This window comes from Panthera pardus, unplaced genomic scaffold (assembly GCF_024362965.1).
Source record: "Panthera pardus isolate Hobbes unplaced genomic scaffold, ASM2436296v1 HiC_scaffold_13, whole genome shotgun sequence".
NCBI classification, from domain to species: domain Eukaryota; kingdom Metazoa; phylum Chordata; class Mammalia; order Carnivora; family Felidae; genus Panthera; species Panthera pardus.
Window position 1 is genome coordinate 104,224,921 of NW_026526688.1, and position 12,270 is coordinate 104,237,190.

The 12,270-nt window shown below is 38.1% G+C and overlaps 1 long non-coding RNA gene across 1 annotated transcript in view; it reads right to left on the reverse strand.

Annotated features, from left to right (window-relative positions):
- Positions 1 to 631: 631 nt before the first annotated feature.
- LOC128776554 (uncharacterized) overlaps positions 632 to 12,270 on the reverse strand; it is a 39,075-nt gene continuing 27,436 nt past the window's right edge. The window contains exon 3 of the long non-coding RNA XR_008421710.1: positions 632 to 1,051. This is a non-coding gene — a long non-coding RNA (uncharacterized LOC128776554). The remainder of the gene's footprint in view (positions 1,052 to 12,270) is intronic.

Here is a 12,270-nt window from a genome sequence, read left to right on the forward strand (position 1 = left end):
GTAATTTCACTACTAGGTATTTATCCAAAGGATACAAAAATACTAATTCAAAGGGATACATGCAACCCAATGTTTATAGCAGCATTATCAATAATAGCTAAATTATGGAAGCAGCCCAAGCCCAAGTGTCTATCAACTGATGAATGGATAAAGATGTGGCATATATATATATATATATATATATATATATATATATAGTATATATATAAAATGTATATATAATGGAATATTACTCAGCCATAAAAAAGAATGAAATCTTGCCATTTGCAACAACATGGAGCTAGAGAGTATTATGCTAAGAGAAGTAAATCAGAAAAAGACAAATACCATATGATTTCACTCATGTGGAATTTAAGAAAAAAATGAACAAAAGAAAAAAGAGAGAAAGACAAATAAAGAAACAGACTCTTGACTATAGAGAACAGATCCCCAAGGAGAGGTGGGGGGAGGAGTGGGTGAGATAGGTGATAAGGATTAAAGACCACACTTACTTATCATGATGAGGACTGAGTAATGTATAGAATTGCTGAGTCACTATATTGCACACCTGAAAGTAATGTAACACTGTATGTAATTATACCGGAATTAAAACTTAAAAACTTAATAAACAACAGCAATTGCAACAATCGCAAACTATTCCAACAATATATTTTTGCATAAGAAAGGAAAAGGATATAAAAGAGAAAGTAGTTCATCTTTTGAACACCTAGAGGTGTTAAATATTATGGCAGAGACATTTATACATTCATGCAATTGAAATCCTTTCAACAGTTTTGTGATGTAGACTTTTTATACTCCCATTTTTATAGAGAAGTCACGGAGAGGCTGAATACGTGCTCAAGAATACACTGTTAGTTAAGATCTAGAGTTTGAATCCCGACCTGATGACCTTGGAACCCAAGTCTTTTCCAAACCATTCCTGCCATGTGCTGCCTTGGGCAGCAGTGGGTGGTGGTGGTGGACAGTGCATGATGCTGTCCCCTGCACAGTATGGTGGCGATTTTCCACTTCTGGCAGGATAAAGCGCCTTTATACTCTCATCCTCTGTACTCTTTTTAAAAAAACATCTATTTAGTCATAAGCCTCACATCCTCAGGAAGAAAGTATCCCATCATTCTTAGACTGTTGTTTCCTTAAATGTTAGGTGGAATGAGGTCACACATCAGGCCCATGGCAGCTGCTCTTTGTTTAATGTTTGATAATGCATTTGTCTTAAGGTCAAATGGAATTATTACCAGAACCCTGCTGAAATGTAAAAGACAAATGGAAAAGTGACAAAAATCAGAGGTTTGGGTCAGAACTAAATAATAATAATAATAATAATAATAATAATAATAATAATAATAAATAATACAGAATGGATTTGATGTAGAAAAGGCAAAACCTGTAGACAAAAAAAGCAGTATTAAATGTACAAGAGTCATAAAAATTTGTTTAAAATGGAGATTTCAGTCATGCAAGGCAAAGGAATCAAATTAAGAAAAACTTGTCTTCTTTGCTATAGAGGGAGAAAAACGAGTAAGAGATGACATTAAAAACACAGGGACTAAATAATTTTACTCCTTCGTACACTTTACTTCTTATCAAAAAAATAACATACATGTAGGAAAATATTGTTGAATCACATAATGTATACAACATGTATGCATTGCCCTACATATACATAAATACACATCTCAGTGTTTTTTCATAAACGGAACACACATAGGTAACCACCACCCAGGTCAAGAAATAGTACATCCAGAACTCTGGAGTTCATCTTCCTGCCCTGGCCACTTGCTTCTCCCTCCCCTCAAAAGTCCCCCTTCTAATACCATGTATCAGTTTTGCCTGTTTTTGATCTTCATGTAAACAGAATCATACAATGTGTCCTTGTGTCTTTGTTCAACATTATGTTTATAAGATTTCACCCATATTGTTGCAAGCGTCAATTATTTATTCATGTTCATTGCTAAATAGTATGTCATTGAATGAATAAAACACAATTTGTCTATCCATTTTATGTTTATAGATATTCGGATTGTTCCCAGTTTTGACCACTGGGAAAATGCATATTCATAAACATGACTTTCTGTTGCTTATATATCTGTTACATATATACCTAGAAGTAGAATTGCTTAATCATTGCCTGTGCATCGGCTCAGTTTTAATATTTGTTGCCAAAAGGTTGTCTAAAGTTGCTGTGTTAATTTACATTCCCATTAATAGTATATAAGAGTTCCAGTTGCTCTATGCTTTTTTTGAGTTTGGTATTGACTTTTTTTTTTTAATTTTAGATCTTCTAGAGGGTGTGGAGGTATCTTATTGTGCTTTTAATTTATTTAAATTGCAATTTAATTGTATTTCAAATGAGGTTGAGAACATTTTCATACGTGACTGGCAATTCGGATACACTTTTTTCCGAAGTGCTCTTGTAAGTCTTCTGCAACATTTTCTTATATGCTTTCCATCTGTTTCTTATGATTTATTGGAATGTTTTTGTGTATATTTTTATTCTGAGTCCTCTTTTGTGGCTTGCCTTTCTACTTCCTTAATATACTTTTAACAATGAAAGTGTTAATACAATATTATTTATCAGTAAGTTCCCTTATGATTAATGTTTTCTGTATCCTGCTTAAAAAGACTTTCCCAGGGAGTGCCTGGATGGCTCAGTTGGTTAAGTGCCCGACTTCAGCTCAGGTCATAATCTCACGGTTCCTGAGTTCAAGCCCTGTGTTGTGCTCTGTGCTGACAGCTCAGAGCCTGGAGGCTGCTTCAGATTCTGTGTCTCCCTCGCTCTTTGCCCCTTTTTCCCACTCATGCTCTGTCTCTCTCTTTCTCTCTCCCAAAAACAAATAATCATTAAAATATTAAAAAAAAAAAAAGACTTTCCCTACTCCAGGTTCATGGAGACATTCTCCTGGGTTATATATAAATTTTATTGTTACATCTTTCATTCACACTTAGATCTCAGTATCACTTCAAATTGATTTCTGTGTATGGTAGGAGTTTCCTTTGTCTTTTTTAAAAAAAAATATGAATTATTGTCAATTATCTAGCACAAGAGATAGAAAGATAGGAAATGGCACTAAAATGAGAAAATCTATTTAGTTGTAAAGCAGTCTCAGAATACGATAGACATTTGGAATGGTTGGATTTGAAGGTGGGATCCTTATTTATAAAACAGATTGGCAGCTGTCACTATGAAGTCAAAAGCTTTCTTCTGAAAGGATAAGAAAAAGAAATAGAGTGACTTTTTTTGGACACTCGAGAGTACAAAACCCCTGGTCATTCATAGTGCTGAGGGAGTAGGCACCTTCCTATTCAGAATAGCTCAGTAGCTTTAGCCAGGGCTTTGGAGTCAAAAAGGACTGGGCTTCCATTTCGGTTCTGCCATTACCTGCTGTCACTGCTCCAGGTATTTAACTCACTGTGTGTTCGCAGCTGCACAATTAGAATCACACCCATGCCACGGGCTTAAAGGGTGGAGGCAATTAGATACCATACATATTTCGTTCATCATTGTGTCTCAGCACATCCAACAGCTTGTATCATGTAGTAGGAACTTAATACTGCCTTCTCATCAGTCTTACGCTATCATTATTAGTTATTTACACTCTGATTAGAATAGATTTAGAAGCTTTGCTGAGGAGGAAGCGGCAAGAGATCACGAGGTAACTCGGAAAACCAGAGACTATCTACTTTACGATTTTGTCAAGACAAAATTAGATGAGACAGCTTAATGTTGACACCCAAGAAGAAGTAGAACATCATCATTTTGAAATGTCCTTGAAAGGCCAGAAATAGAGTAAATAGCATGCCTTTGTAAACTCAAATAGTGTTAGAAAGACCACTTTAATTTCCTGATATATGGCAAAGCAAGATTGATAAAGAGAAAACTGCACATTTAACCTCTTTAATCATCAGTGAGGGCTTTCATTTCATCTCACCAAACATTCCTGGGAATACACTAGATTCTTCTTCCTCAAAGTGCGGTTCTTGGCCCTGGACTGGCAGCAGTATCACCCAGGAGCTATTAGAAACAGACTTGGGCCCTTCCCCAGACCTACAGAGTCAGAACCTGCATTTTAGCAAAGTCTCCAGGAGATCCTTATGCATTTTAATTTTAAGAAGCACTGATACAGACAGTTAAAGTGCTTACTGATCTCATAACCCACATTTAAAACATAAATGTAGGAATGGAAGCGAGGAGAGAAAGGTTGGGGTTTGGGGAGTCAGACTGAAGAAATGGCAATCATCCTACATAAGGTTAAAGTTATTTGCTAAGGTCATTCTGACTGCGTATCTTGGGAACTAGGCACTGCGTGCTCTTAGCCAAGGTTATTTATCATTCCATTTATCCCAGTTTTTGTTTATTTTCTCCACTGTCTCAAATAAAAATCACAGTGATTGGATCCCACTTCTGCTTTTGATTTCAATCTTAGCGAAAAGAGAACTGCAGACCAAAGGAAGAAGGAAAGGGAGGAAAGGAGGGAGGCAAAGTGTTTAAAGGAAATCTCACCTGACATACAGTCTTGATTTCTCACTCTGCCACAAATTCAGCCAAAAGTCTTTCGCCTTTTCAGTTTCTGACTTAGAAACCTAAACTCTCTATCTATACTTTCTGTGTCCTCCCTTTGAAGAGAAAAACCAGCATGAATGGATTGGGCTGCTGAGTCTCTAAAAGACTGTGTTTTTTGTTTATTTGTTTTGTCAGTTGGTTTGTGGAAGTAAACTCTGGTGAGTTAAATAAATGGGATGGGTGGTTCTGATCACAGAAGTGATCTGTTAACCTAACAGTTTGGTAATTTCTAGATGGCTAAGTTTATTCTGTTAAGTGGGTATCCCAAAGACTTACCATTTATGATCAACTATCTTCAGTAGAAGATGGTTGTAAAATAATCATATTAGTAACAATCACTAATATGTATGGTTTGATTAATATATGCCAGGCACTGTGCTAAGTGTCTTAGATATATTCCTACATTTTTTTTTAAGTTTATTTATTTTTTTGAGAGAGATGGCAAGGGGAGGAGGGACAGAGAGAGGGCGAAAGAGAGACCAAATCCCAAGCAGGCCCCATGCTGTCAGTGCAGAGACGAATGTGGTGCTCAAACCCATGAACCATGAGATTATGACTTGAGCCGATACTAAGAGTGGAATGCTTAATCAACTGAGCCACTCAGGCACCCCCTACATTTAGATTTCTTAATGATATAATTAGATGAGTTAGGGGGCCCTTATATAAGTGTTCATTTATTGAGTCCAAATATTAAGAGAAAGTAAAAGTCACTATAGTACAAAATATTCACTAATTAGTTGACTACTTATAGAATGAATTGCACACAAATAAAATCATTTCCATTTAATGCCAGCATCCCTATACAAGAGCCAAAGTTTCTGTTCCTCAGTTTCTTGTTAACTATGTCAAACAACCAGAAACATAGTGAAAGCCAACAACAAAGCATAATTGTAAATTTTGGAAAAGATGCAGACTTCATGAAGTCGATAAAAAAATATGTTGGAACACTGAAAATACATTAACAAATGAGGACTTGGCAGAATTTAGAGTAGCTAACAACTGAAAAAGAAAATTAACAAACTGTTGGCAGGTTATGTTTTTATTTTTTTTATTATGAAATTTATTGTCAAATTGATTTCCATACAACACCCAGTGCTCATCCCAACAGGTGCCCTCCTCCATACCCATCACCCACCCACCCCTCCCTCCCACCCCCCATAAACCCTCAGTTTGTTCTCAGTTTTTAGGAGTCTCTTATGTTTTGGCTTCCTCCCTCTCTAACCATTTTTTTTCCTTCCCCTCCCCCATGGGTTTCTGTTAAGTTTCTCAGGATCCACATAGGAGTGAAAACATATGGAATCTGTCCTTCTCTGTATGACTTATTTCACTTAGCATAACACTCTCCAGTTCCATCCATGTTGCTACAAAAGGCCAGATTTCATTCTTTCTCATTGCCAAGTGGTTTTCCATTGTATATATAAACCACAACTTCCTTATCCATTCATCAGTTGATGGACATTTAGGCTCTTTCCATAATTTAGCTATTGTTGAAAGTGCTGCTATAAACATTGGGGTACAGGTGCCCCTATGCATCAGTACTCCTGTATCCCTTGGGTAAATTCTTAGCAGTGCTATTGCTGGGTCATAGGGTAGGTCTATATTTAATTTTTTGAGGAACATCCACACTGTTTTCCAGAGTGGCTGCACCAGTTTGCATTCCCACCAACAGTGCAAGAGGGTTCCCGTTTCTCCACATCCTCTCCAGCATCTATAGTCACCTGATTTGTTCATTTTAGCCACTCCGACTGGCATGAGGTGATATCTGAGTGTGGTTTTGATTTGTATTTCCCTGATGAGGAGGGGCATTGAGCATCTTTTCATGTGCCTGTTGGCCATCTGGATGTCTTCTTTAGAGAAGTGTCTATTCATGTTTTCTGCCCATTTCTTCACTGGATTATTTGTTTTTTGGGTGTGGAGTTTGGTGAGCTCTTTATAGATTTTGGATAGTAGCCCTTTGTCCGATATGTCATTTGCAAATATATTTTCCCATTCTGTCAGTTGCCTTTTAGTTTTGTTGATGTTTCCCTTGCAGTGCAGAAGCTTTTTATCTTCATGAGGTCCCAATAGTTCATTTTTGCTTTTAATTCCCTTGCCTTTGGAGATGTGGCAAGTAAGAAATTGCTGTGGCTGATGTCAGAGAGGTTTTTTTCCTGCTTTCTCCTCTAGGGTTTTGATGGTTTCCTGTCTCACATTCAGGTCATTTATCCATTTTGAGTTTATTTTTGTGAATGGTGTAAGAAAGCGGTCTAGTTTCATTCTTCTGCATGTTGCTGTCCAGTTCTCCCAGCACCATTTGTTAAAGAGACTGTCTTTTTTCCATTGGATATTCTTTCCTGCTTTGTCAAAGATTAGTTGGCCATATGTTTGTAGGTCTAGTTCTGGGGTTTCTATTCTATTCCATTGGTCTATGTGTCTGTTTTTGTGCCAATACCATGCTGTCTTGATGATGACAGCTTTGTAGTAGAGGCTAAAGTCTGGGATTGTGATGCCTCCTGCTTTGGTTCTTCTTCAAAATTACTTTGGCTATTCGGGGCCTTTTGTGGTTCCATATGAATTTTAGGATTGCTTGTTCTAGTTTCAAGAAGAATGCTGATGCAATTTTGATTGGGATTGCATTGAATGTGTAGATAGCTTTGGGTAGTGTTGACATTTTAACAATATTTATTCTTCCAATCCATGAGCATGGAATGTTTTTCCATTTCTTTATATCTTCTTCAATTTCCTTCATAAGCTTTCTATAGTTTTCAGCATACAGATCTTTTACATCTTTGGTTTATTCCTAGGTATTTTATGCTTCTTGGTGCAATTGTGAATGGGATCAGTTTCTTTATTTGTCTTCTGTTGCTTCATTATTAGTGTATAAGAATGCAACCGATTTCTGTACATTGATTTTATATCCTGCAACTTTGCTGAATTCATGTATCAGTTCTAGCAGACTTTTCATGGAGTCTACAGTGTTTTCCATGTATAATATCATGTTATCTGCAAAAAGTGAAAGCTTAACTTCATCTTTGCCAATTTTGATGCCTTTGATTTCCTTTTGTTGTCTGATTGCTGATGCTAGCACTTCCAACACTACGTTAAACCACAGCAGTGAGAGTGGACATCCCTGTCGTGTTCCTGATCTCAGGGAAAAAGCTCTCAGTTTTTCTCCATTGAGGATGATATTAACTGTGGGCCTTTCATAAATGGCTTTTATGATGTTTAAGTATGTTCCTTCTATCCTGACTTTCTCAAGGGTTTTATTAAGAAAGGATACTGAATTTTGTCAAATGCTTTTTCTGCATCGATTGACAGGATCATGTGGTTCTTATCTTTTCTTTTATTAATGTGATGCATCACATTGATTGATTTGCAAATGTTGAACCAGCCCTGCATCCCAGGAATGAATCCCACTTGATCATGGTGAATAATTCTTTTTATATGCTGTTGAATTCGATTTGCTAGTATCTTATTGAGAATTTTTGCATCCATATTCATCAGGGATATTGGCCTGTATTTCTCTTTTTTTACCTGGTCTCTGCCTGGTTTAGGAATCAAAGTGATACTGGCTTCATAGAATGAGTCTGGAAGTTTTCCTTCCCTTTCTATTTCTTGGAATAGCTTGAGAAGGATAGGTATTATCTCTGCTTTAAATGTCTGGTAGAATTCCCCTGGGAAGCCATCTGGTCCCGGACTCTTACTTGTTGGGAGATTTTTGATAACTGATTCAATTTCTTCACTGGTTATGGGTCTGTTCAAGCTTTCTATTTCCTCCTGTTTGAGTTTTGGGAGTGTGTGGGTGTTTAGGAATTTGTCCATTTCTTCCATGTTGTCCAGTTTGTTGGCATATAATTTTTCATAGTATTCCTTGATAATTGCTTGTATTTCTGAGGGATTGGTTGTAATAATTCCATTTTCATTCATGATTTTATCTATTTGCGTCATCTCCCTTTTCTTTTTGAGAAGCCTGGCTAGAGGTTTATCAATTTTGTTTATTTTTTCAAAAAACCAACTCTTGGTTTCATTGATCTGCTCTATAGTTTTTTTAGATTCTATATTGTTTATTTCTGCTCTGATCTTTATTATTTCTCTTCTTCTGCTGGGTTTGGGGTGTCTTTGCTGTTCTGCTTCTATTTCCTTTAGGTGTGCTGTTAGATTTTGTATTTGGGATTTTTCTTGTTTCTTGAGATAGGCCTGGATTGCAATGTATTTTCCTCTCAGGACTGCCTTCACTGCATCCCAAAGCATTTGGATTGTTGTATTTTCATTTTCGTTTGTTTCCATATATTTTTAAATTTCTTCTCTAATTGCCTGGTTGGCCCATTCATTCTTTAGTAGGGTGTTCTTTAAGCTCCATGCTTTTGGAGGTTTTCCAGACTTTTTCCTGTGGTTGATTTCAAGCTTCATAGCATTGTGGTCTGAAAGTATGCATGGTATAATTTCAATTCTTGTAAACTTATGAAGGGCTGTTTTGTGACCCAGTATGTGGTCTATCTTGGAGAAGGTTCCATGTGCACTCGAGAAGAAAGTATATTCTGTTGCTTTGGGATACAGAATTTTAAATATATCTGTCAAGTCCATATGATCCAGTGTATCATTCAGGGCCCTTGTTTCTTTATTGATCCTGTGTCTAGATAATCTATCCAATGTTGTAAGTGGAGTATTAAAGTCCCCCTATATATAGGCCTTCAATTACCACATGCTTATCAATAAGGTTGGTTATGTTTGTGAGTAGTTGTTTTATATATTTGGGGGATTCCATATTCAGTGCCTAGACATTTATAATTGTTAGCTCTTCCTGATGGATAGACCCTGTAATTATGATATAATGCCCTTCTTCATCTCTTGTTACAGCCTTTAATTTAAAGTCTAGTTTGTCTGATATAAGTATGGCTACTCCGGCTTTCTTTTGACTTCCCATAGCATGATAGACAGTTCTCCATCCCCTCACTTTCAATCTGAAGGTGTCCTCAGGTCTAAAATGAGTCTCTTGTATACAACAAATAGATGGATCTTGTTTTTTTACCTATTCTGATACCCTATGTCTTTTGGTTGGAGCATCTAGTCCATTTACATTCAGTGTTATTATTGAAAGATATGGGTTTAGAGTCATTGTGGTGTCTGTAGGTTTCATGCTTGCAGTGATGTCTCTGGTACTTTATCTCACAGGATCCCCCTTAGGATCTCTTGTAGGGCTGGTTTAGTGGTGATGAATTCCTTCAGTTTTTGTTTGTTTGGGAAGACCTTTATCTCTCCTTCTATTCTAAATGACAGATTTGCTGGATAAAGGATTCTCGGCTGCATTTTTTTTTTTCTGTTCATCACACTGAAGATTTCCTGCCATTCTTTTCTGGCCTGCCAAGTGTCAGTAGACAGATCCGTCATGAGTCTTATCGGTCTCCCTTTACATGTTAGAGCATGTTTAACCCTAGCTGCTTTCAGAATTTTCTCTTTATCCTTGTATTTTGCCAGTTTCACTACGATATGTCGTGCAGAAGATCGATTCAAGTTACGTCTAAAGGGAGTTTTCTGTGCCTCTTGGATTTCAATGCCTTCTTCCTTCTCCAGTTTAGGGAAGTTCTCAGTTATGATTTCTTCAAGTACACCTTCAGGACCTTTCCCTCTCTCTTCCTCCTCTGGAATCCCAATTATGCATATATTATTTCGTTTAATTATGTCACTTAGTTCTCTAAGTCTCCCCTCATACTCCTGGAATTTTTTTATCTCTCTTTTCCTCAGCTTCTTCTTTTTCCATAATTTTGTCTTCTAATTCACCTATTCTCTCCTCTGCCTCTTCAATCCGAGCTGTGGTTGCCTCCATTTTATTTTGCAGCTGATTTATAACATTTTTTTTAGCTCCTCCTGAATGTTTCTTAGTCCCTTGATCTCTGTAGTAATAGATTCTCTGCTGTCCTCTATACTTTTTTCAAGCCCAGTGATTAATTTTATGACTATTATTTTAAATTCATTTTCTGCTATATTGCTTAAATCGTTTTTGATCAGTTCACTAGCTGTCGCTACTTCCTGGAGTTTCTTTTGAGGAGAATTCTTCCATTTCGTCATTTTGGATAGTGCCTGGAGTGGGGGGAACTGCAGGGCTCTTTCTCTGTGCTGTCTGGAGTAACTTGCATTGGTGGGTGGGGCCTCAGTCAGACCTGATGTCTGCCCCCAGCCCACTGCTAGGTCCACAGCCAGACTGGTGTGTACCTTATCTTCCCCTCTCCCAGGGGCAGGACTCACTGTGGAGTGGTGTGGCCTCTGTCTGGGCTACTTGCACACTGCCAGTCTTGTGGTACAGCTTGGATGGGATCTGGCGTATTAGCCGGGGTGGACCCACAAGGTGCACAGGGGTGGGAGGGGCAGGCTCAGCTCACTTTGCCTTCGGTGGTCCACTTTGGGAGGGGCCCTGCAGCACCCGGAGGGAGGCAGACCCGTCAGAGGGATGGATTTGCAGAAGCACAGCATTGGGTGTTTGCTCTGTGCAAGCAATTTCAGTGATGGGAACTGGTTTCCTTTGGGATTTTGGCTGGGGGATGGGCGAGGGGGATGGGCAAGGGAGACAGAGCTTCCCAGCGCCTTTGTTCCCTGCCAAGCTGAGCTCTGTCCTCCGGGGCTCAACACCTTTCCCTCCTGTTGTCCTCTAGACTTCCCGCTCTGGGAGCAGAGCTGTTGACTTATAACATTCCAGATGTTAAGTCCTGCTGGCTGTCAGAACTCACACAGTCCGGCCCCTCCACTTTTGCAAGCCAGACTTAGGGGCTCTGCTTTGCGGGAGAGCCGCCCCTCCGCTCTGGCTCCCTCCCGCCTGTCCGTGGAGCGTGCACCACCTCTCTGCCCTTCCTAGCCTCTTCCGTGGGCCTCTTGTCTAATGCTTGGCTCCGGAGACTCCGTTCTGCTCCTCTTCTGGTGGTTTTCTGGGTAAATTAGGCAGATGTGGGTGGAATCTAAGCGATCAGCAGGGCTCAGTGAGCCCAGTGTCCTCCTACACCACCATCTTCCCAGGCACTCCCAGGTTATGTTTTTCAAAACAGAATGATTTAAATATCAAAACATGATTCTGTTTTAAAAGCCAAGTCTGAAGTGAAGATTGTCTATCATGCTATTATCATTTTATCCCTCCAAAATTGTGTCAAAAATTAATACGATTCATTTTTTATTTATGCTAAAAATACCGTATCTTTGCAATGTTAACTATGAATTCATTATCAGATAGTTTAGTTTGAATTTTTAAAGATGAATTTGCAAACTTCTTATAATTTGCTATAAAATTTATGGTATTTGAAGTATATTCATTTTAAGTAGGTTTTTCTTCCAATATCAATTCTGCTTGGGTAAGGAAGCTCTCCTATTTTTTTATAATCCATTTTATATATAGGAAAACTGAGGCTTTACATAACTCTGTAACTTGACCAGTAATGCACCCAAGCATCTAATGTGCAACATCCAGTGTCAGTCCTACAAAGTGTTGGTACTAAAACTAGCTTTCTAAAATCATTCCAGGAAGAAGAATATGACCAACAAAGTTAACAAAATGGAAGAGAGAAATTTTAAATCCTTGACTTTTAAGATTGTTGAAAGTAATGTGATGATAATATAGAATAGGACCCACTAGAATTCAATAAGAATTTATTATTTGGGGATCAAGATGCCTTTTCTTCCTTAGAGAAAATGGAGGCAACTGGCAATGAAAGAAAAAATTCTAAAAAAGATGGATGGATCATTTAGTT